This window comes from Macaca fascicularis, chromosome 5 (assembly GCF_037993035.2).
Source record: "Macaca fascicularis isolate 582-1 chromosome 5, T2T-MFA8v1.1".
NCBI lineage: Eukaryota > Metazoa > Chordata > Mammalia > Primates > Cercopithecidae > Macaca > Macaca fascicularis.
The window spans coordinates 65,103,509-65,112,583 of NC_088379.1; positions in this window are offsets into that span (position 1 = coordinate 65,103,509).

The following is a 9,075-nucleotide window of genomic DNA, read 5'->3' on the forward strand; positions in this document are numbered from 1 at the left end:
TTTAGATTTTATGTTTAAGTCTTTAATCCATCTTGAGTTAGTACTGAAGCCATCAGTTCATGGTTTTTAGTTTTTGCTTTTTGATGTGAGTTCTTATTACTGTTTCAGTCTTTTTATTCATTATTTCCCTGTTCATGTTTCTATTTCTTTTAAATTCAATCATGGTTGGTTGCACATGTCCAAAAATTTTTCTATATCCTTTAGATTTTTTTATTTGTTGGCATGAACTTGTTTATAATAGTATCTTATTATCCTTTGTATTTCTATGTATCAGTTGTTATGTATCTTTTTCATCTCTCATTTTATTTATTTGAGTCATCACTTTTTGTAGTTAATCTAGCTGAAGATTTTTCAATTTTATGTATTCAATAAACCAACTTCTGTCTTGTTGATTTTAAATATTTCAAAAATGTCTGTTTTATTTATTTCCACTATAATCTTTGTTATATCCCTTTTCTACTATTTTTTAGTTTCGTTTCTGTTTTCACGTTTCTTGAGGTGGTATAGGTTGTTTATTTAAGACATTTCTGCATTTTTAATGAAGACATTTACTGGTATATATTTGTTGTTTTAGAACTTATTTTTTTCTATATCTTCTAGGTTTTGTTATATTGTCTTTCCATTTTTATTTTTCTCATATATTTTAAAATGATTTATCTATATACCTAATGGTTGTTTATGAGCACAGTTAATTTCCGTATAATTGTACATGTTCCCATATTCTTTCCTTTATCGATTTCTAGTTTTATTCTGTTGTGGAAAAAAATTGATCTAATTTTGATTTAAAAAAATTTTATGACCTATTTTGACCTAAAATATGGTCTATTCTAGAAAACGTCTCATGTACTGTTGAGAAGATTACATATTCTGCAGCTGTTCGATGGAATGTTCTGTAAATGTCCATGTTAGGTTTATCTTACCTAGAGTGCAGTTTAACTCTGAGGTTTCTTCTTTGATTTTCTGAATGAATTATATTTTTATATTGAAAGTAAAGTGCTGAAGTCTTCTACTATTATCATATTGCAATAAATCTCTCTCTTCAGCTCTATAAATTTTGCTTTATATATTTGGATGTTCCAGTGTTAAGACCATATATATTTACAATTTTATTTTGTTGCTCTATTTTGTTCTTGATTATTATATAATGGCCAACTTCTTATCAATTCTGATAAAATATATTTTAACTAAGTATGGCTAATACTGTAATTCTTTTACTGTTTACAATGACAAGAAACAAAATTTTCTATTTCTTTCCTTTTAGTCTGTGTATGCCTTCATAGGGAAAGTGAGTTTCCTGTGTGGACAATAGAGTTGAGTTTTAATTATTCATCCGTTAAGTCATTCTATGTCTTTTACCTGGATCATTCAATCAATTTCATTCTGTAATATTATTAACAGATAAAGATTTACTACCTCCATTTTGTTAACTGTTTTCTGGGTTATTTTTGTATATCCTTTCTCTCTCTGTAGGTGTCTTTATAGTAGTAGATTTATAATCCTTTGGGTAGATGCCCAGTAATGGGATTGCTGGATCAAATGGTATTTCTATGCTCTGTCTCTCTCTTTCTCTCTCTCTGTCTCTCTCTCTTTGTGTCTTCCTTTATGGTTAAGTAATTGTCTCTAGTAGTATGCTTTCATTTCACGCCATTTTTGTTTGTTGTGTCTATGTTTGGCTTCTTAGTTAATGAAAGATTTACAAGGATACTTTATTGTTAGATATTTTAAACTGATGACAACTTTGAGCACAGAGAAAAACAAACAAAACTGTATTTTGACATAATTTTGTCTTCTACATAATGACTTTTTGATGTCTCAATTTATATCCTTTCAAATTTTCATCTCTTAACCATTTGAGTTATTATTTTCTTTAATAACCTTATCTTTTTTCTTCATGATAAAGATATAAATGTCTTATATACCACAATTATAGTATTAGAGTATTCTGAATTTGTCTTTATAATTGCTTTTACTAGTGCTTTTTTTGCCTTCAGATATGTTCTTATTACATGTGAGTGTCCTTTTCTTTCCAATAAAAAAATTTTCTTTCTTATTATTTCTTATAAGATTGGTCTGGTGTTTATGTATGCCTTAGCTTTTGTTTGTCTGGGAAAATCTTATCACTCTTTCAGGTTTTAAGAATTGCTTTGGTAGGCACAGTATTTTTGCATGGCAGATTTTTTTCAGCACTTTAAATGTATATCTTATTGTCTTCTTGCTCACAGTTTGATTTATTTTTTTGAGAAATTTGATGAAACTTGAATTGGAACATTGTTTAATGTGGTATAAACCTTTCCTTATACTGCTATCACTATTGTTTCTTTGTATTTGCCTTTTAACCATTTAAATAGGATGTGCCTTTGGGAAATACTCTTCGGATTAAATTTGATTAGGGTACCTGGATACTGTCATCTTTCTCTAGATTTACAAAATGTTCCATCATTATTTTCTTAACTATGTTTTCTAGACCTTTTTATTTCTTATCTCTTTCAAGAACTCCTATTATACGGAGGTAGTTTGCTTAATAATGTTTGATATTGTCATAGGCTTACTTCACTAATTTTAATTATATGTCTTTTTTTGGTCTTCTGACTGGGTAATTACATATGTTTTACCTTTAGGATTGCTGATTTCTTACTCTGTTTGACCAAGTCTGCTGTTGAAGTTTTCTAATGAGTTTTTCAATTCACTTCACTTATTTTTTATTAATTGGATTTCTTTTTATTTTTAAAACATTTCTATTTCTTTGCAAAATTTATCATCTCTTTCCTAGATTATTCTCTAAAGTGTGTTTTTTTCAACTTTCTAATCATATGTACTGTGATTTCTGAATTTTTAAAATAGTGGTGCACTAAATGTCTTATCAAAAATTTTATGGAGCATCTGAATTTTAATTCTGCATTGTAACTGAAAACCAGACTTGCAGTGATTTCTAGTTCTTGCAGAGACTTAAGCAATGACTGAAACTTAATCTCAAATGTTATACTTGTTTGCAGGTCATAGAAATGCTCCGTATGAGGACCTGAGAATTGTAAAAAATACAGGCCAAAGATTCAGACCTTCTTTTGGATTTTGGCCCCTGCAGTGTTATGGTACTGGTCAGACCCCGCAGTATGGCATTCCTGCTAATAGGAACACCAAGCAGTTGCTGAGATCTGTGTGCCTGTCACTGTGATTAGTACTCCCACTCTTGTTTCCAATTCAACCCAGGTCATTCAACTGTCTAGCCACTCCTAATGCCTCTCCTGGGGTAGGACAAAAATGGGCTTCCCAAAAAAAATCACAGATCCATGAAGAAACTGAGCATTCACTTCAAATTTCCTCCTCTGATCTTGGTAACTTCAGGTAAAGTTCTCTCACAGTGGTGTCTTCTTGGTGTGTGGAAGGGGTGTCACAATCCAAAAGAATGATTCATCTTACAGATCATGAGTTTTCCCATGTCTATGAGTCTTGGGATTTTCTTCTCTTTTTAGCTCTGGTGAATTCAGAGTGGCTTTTTGTATTTACATAGTTTACTAGCAATATTTTTGTGTGGGAATGAATGTTGGGGGGTGTTATTTCATCATTTTACTGACATCACTCCTCAAAGAATATTTTTATGAGTTTGCAAACTATTGTGATTTTAGAATTAGATATTTACCAAATATTAAAAGAGCCATATATTTATTACTTAAGTGTTCTGTATAATTATTTGATTGGGCACTGTTTCTAGTAATTGATTACTATGTATTGAAGCCATGTGTTTCTAACACAAACTTTCTTGTAGAGACTGGAAATATATGGCAGAATATAGGGACAATATAATTATACATATGGAAACTTCTTTAGATTTTTATTAAAGCAGAAGTAAACTACATTATTCTACATAATATTGCATCTTATGATGCAGAAATTATTTTCTTTGTAGGAAATGAAATAATTTGTCCATATCTCTGGCAAAGATGGCACTGTGGTGTTTTCTCTGGGGCCAGTTGTGCAAAACCTTACAAAAGAGAAGGCTGATCTCATTGCTTCAGACTTGGCCCAGATTCCACAGAAGGTGAGTACAACCTCCAATCCTTATAACCAGCCATTTACACAGTGAAGAAAGTGTGGCTTTCCATTTAGAACTTGAATCTCATTTTCTGCTTTGCATTAACAGGCACTACTTCTACATAAAAAATTTTAAAGCATTATAGTAGTGTATGTGGGCTCAACTAATCATTTGCCTATGAATTCTAGAAGTAACTTTGAAAATACTTATCTTTGTTGTTATTTGCTTCTGACAAAATGAAAATAAAATAATAAGTTCCTATCTCACATTTTGAGATTTTAAATCCTTTTTTTTTTTTTTTTTTTCAGACGGAATCTCGCTCTGTCACCTAGTCTGGAGTGCAGTGGCTCGATCTTGGCTCATTGCAACCTCCGCCCTCCCAGGTTCACGCCATTCTCCTGTCTCAGCCTCCTGAGTAGCTGGGACTACAGGCACCTGCCACCACTTCTGGCTAATTTTTTGTATTTTTAGTAGCTTAGTAGCTGGGACTATAGGCACCTGCCACCACGCCCAGCTAATTTTTTTGTATTTTTATTAGAGAAGGGTTTTCACCATGTTAGTCAGGATGGTCTCAATCTCCTGATCTCATGATCCACCCAGCTCGGCCTCCCAAAGTGCTGGGATTGCCGGCGTGAGCCACTGCGCCCATCCAAGATTTTAAATCTTAAGGTCTGTGCTTACTATTCAAAAACAAACAAACCAAAAAACAAACAAACAAAAGCAACCCTGAAGTGTACTAACTCCAAGGAACATATAAAGGGAGGGCGGATATAAAAAAGGTAGAAAAGAATTATGCCCAAGAATCTCCTCAACATATTTGATTGTGTCAGAACTCCACCCAGTGTACTTGGGCATAAAAGTAGAAGCTTAGATTCATGTAGTCTTCCTTATGAATTAGACTTTTCTAGAATTAAAAGGGAATTGCAATTTTGATATTACAGTTTAGCAATCAGATAATTTTAACTTTCGTCTTATCGTAATTCTAGATTTCCACTCTTTAGGTACTACTATTTATACACTATCCAAGGAGTTTTTAAAAAATTAATGGTTAATTAAATTTCATAAAACTCAATAAAAGCAAGTATGCTAATTAGGATTGTGAAATTTGTTTTGCTTATGAAATTGGAATATCTATGTATTCCTGTGTTTTCAAATGCAATATTTTCATATAGGTTTCCCATAAAAAAATGAAGTATGTGACAAAAGGCATAAAAATGAACAAAATTCAACATTGAACATAAATTATAAGTAACTTCTTTTTCTTTTTTAATTAAAATAAATTAATATATAAAATCAAGGAGCTAAGGAGGCATGAAGAAAAGCAGAAAGTAAAGACAACTAACTATCCAAAAACAAATAGCAAAATCTAAAGCAAAGTTTTTCTATGAAGAGAATAGCATGGAAAAGACTCATCCCCATGATTCAATTAATTCCATCAAGTCCCTCCTACAACATGTGGGAATTGTGGTAGTTACACTTCAAGATGAGATTTTGGTGGGGGCACAGTCAACCATATCAGGCCATTATGATCTCCTGTTTTGGTTACAAATGCACATTTTTAATAATCCTTTCTAATTTTAAGGTCTTGACTTTACATGACAATATTAGTTGACACAGTTGCTTGCTAAAGGAAAATCTTGATTCCATAACCGTCATTCTTTAAAAGTTGTGTAAGTAAATTTTGGTAGTGTATTAAAATCCAAATCCATAGTGTGACAAGTAAGACTGCCTAACGTCTTCATTCCAAATTAACTGTCTTTTGTAATCTCCTGCCCTCAACATTCTCTGTGATCCATACACATTGGGATGCTCTCCATATGTCCACAACTTTTACTCTTTCTGTTCTTTATTGGAAAATCCCTTCTTGGCCACACACTACCTAGGTCCAATCAAAGTTTTCATCTTATATCATATGTTACCTGCCTCATTAAGTTTTTCTAATTATTTCATATAGAAGTACTTGCGTTTTTTCTCTGGAACTCTAAACATCCTTATTATTCACGTGATTCATATCAAAATAGCCTTTATATTATAGTTATTCAATGTATTAACAGCTAATTAGTGAGGGTCCACATAGGTAAGGTGATGTAAAATATTTGTTTTCCAAAACCACCTTGTACATTTGGGCTTTGTGTGGAATGACAGAAAGTGTGTATATGTTTGTGTTTAGTGTGAATTAGAAACTTTAAAAATTATATTTGTTTTTTTTCCCCTGTCATTGAAAATATAGATGAGTACAGTTATATTTCATGTATTTTTATTTTTTTAAGGTTGGAACAAATTTTTCTGGATACATTATTTTTTGATTCCCATAATAAACATCAAGCTTCAAAATAAACAGTGGCTATTTATACTTAATATTTAATGTTTAACATCTGTGTATATTTCTTTCAATTCTGAGCCCTGTAAACTCTGAGTCTCTGTGAGCATTGTATCTGGGAGCTACCATCACGCTGTTTGAGAGTGGGCTTTAACTATTCTCCACTGGCAGCTCTGCTGTGCTGGTTGTGCATTCTGTGGGAAAGTCCTGGCTGGCCTTGTGATGTGAGCCATTAGCTTAATGTCAAAAACATTCTAGAGAAATTCATAGAAAGGGGCCACAAAGTAACAGTGTTTACTTACTGCAGGCTTTTCTCATTGACTATAAGACTTATTCATTGAATTTCAAGGAGGTCCATGTGGCATATGACAAAGATAATCTTGAGAATGCAAATGATGAATTTTTGACCTAGCTTAATATTTTATTTTACTTTCTCTTTGAGACAAAGCCTTGCTCTGTCACCCAGGCTGAAGTGCAATTATGCAATCATGGCTTGCTGCAGCCTTGAACTCTCAGGCTCAAGTGATCCTCCCCACCAAAGCCTCCCAAGTAGCTGGGACTGTAGTCACACCCTAGCACACCTGGTCAATTTTTTTGTAAAATGTTTTTACAGAGTGGGTCTTGCCATATTGCCCAGGCTGGTCTCAAACTCTTTGCCTTAAATGATCCTCTCACCTTGGCCTCCCAAAGTTCTGAGATTACAGGTTGAGCTACTACATTTGGCTCCTAGATCCAGTTCTCAATATCTTTCCTGGCTTAGCATCTGGTAATCAAAGGTAAAACTAAATATATTTTTTAATTGAATTGGGTGGAATTTTTAAACCACTATGTGAGTGTTGTCTACAGACAGACACTCATGAAGAAGCTGCAGGAATTGAATCATTACAGCGTAATAGTTCACTGACCCTATAGTTTTCTCTGGGGAGCTAGTGGCTGAGCTGCTTGCAGTCCCTTTTGTGCTCACACTTAGGAGGCAAATCAGAGTGATGCTGCAGGAAACTTCTAACTCCACCTTCGTATGTACCTGTGCACATTGTAGGACTAACAGACAGAATGACCTTTCTGGAAAAAGTAAAATATAAAATGCTTTAAGTTTTCTTTACCTTTTATATCCAGGATTATGACTTTCATTTTGGTAATCATTTTATAGTGAGGCATTAGATAAGGGTCTTTTATAATATAAATAATACATTTTTATATATCTGTCCTACATGCAAAACTCTAACAGTGATACCAATGAAAGACTAATCAAAATCTAATTGGGAATAGAAGTAATACACGTCTTAAAATAGTTACACTTTCTTTACAGACAGTTAACCATTTTTCTTGATACTTGTTAGAGTCATGTCAAAAATAAAAATAAAAATAAAAAACAACATTAATACTTTGGAAGATGTATGGTTCATCATACATAATCTCGAAAGCCCACGGGCTGGAATTGCTGAGTCGCCCAAACAGCAAAGATGGTGGCCCATATCTCTCTCTGTGAGCTCTGTCCCAGGGAGTTTTCAAATCTCTGTGGGCCCAAGAACAATGGTGGAAGTGCCTGGAGTCCCCCGCTGGGAGGTCCCACCCAGTGAGGTGGAACAGCATCTGCAACCTATCTGAAGAAGCAGTCTGGCCATGTTTTGGTAGAGTAGCTGTGTTGTGTTAGGGAATTCCTTCCTTCCCCTGGTCGATTTGGACTGTCCAAAACTCAAATGCCAGGACAGCTAAGTTGCACAAGCAGCAAAGATAGTGGTCCGGGTACCCAGCGTGACTGAGAGTTCCATTCTAGGGAGGCCCAACACTCCTATCATGGCTGGTTGAAATTCCAAGCCAGTGAATCTTATCCTGTGAGGTACTGTGAAAATGGGACCCACAGACTGTCACTTCTCGGCCCCCTGAATTCAGCCTTCCACTTTGCAATTCTAACCTTCCACTTTGCAAGAGTTACAGCTACTTTTGCCAGGAAGCCCTGAAGGCCAGAGTATCTAGACACCACGTCTCTACATGTGTCTGAGTGGCTGCTCTGCTGAGATTCCGCATACCTCTGTGTGTCAGACTGAAGGCCCGGTTGAGTGGGTTCATGAGGGGATCTCGTGACCTGAGGGTTACAAAGATCTGTGAAGGAAGCCTGTTACTTGGAGTAGCACATGCACTCACCACTTCCCTGGGTGAGGAAATTTTCCTTGGTTCTGTGTTGCTACTAGGTTGGCTGTCATCCTGCCTTGCTTTTCTTCATTCTCTGTGGATCAAGTTGTTTCCTTAAATAGTCCCAATGTGAGTGCGTGTATGTTTCAGTTGAAGGGGCTCTATTTACTCACCCTTTCTGTTCCTCTTTGTGAGAGCCATGCATATTACCTACTTTCAGTCAGTCATCTTGGCCACTCCTCTAGCTTAAAATATTTTTAGAGTATATCTCATATTAAGTGTTTTCACTAATACAAGGCATACTTCTGAGATGTTGCAGATTTGGTTCTAGAATACTACAATAAAACAAATATTATAATGAAGTGAGTCACACAATTTGGTTTCTAAGGCATATAAAAAGTTATGTTTACACAATGCTGTAGTGTATTCAGTCTGCGATAATATTAAGTCTATAAAGTACATGCCTTAATTAAAAAACACTTAATTGCTAAAGAGTGCTAATGATCGTCTGAATCTTCAGTGAGTGCAACTTTTGTTGACGGAGAGTCTTGCATCAATGTTGATGGTTGATAACTTATTATAGTGGTGGCTG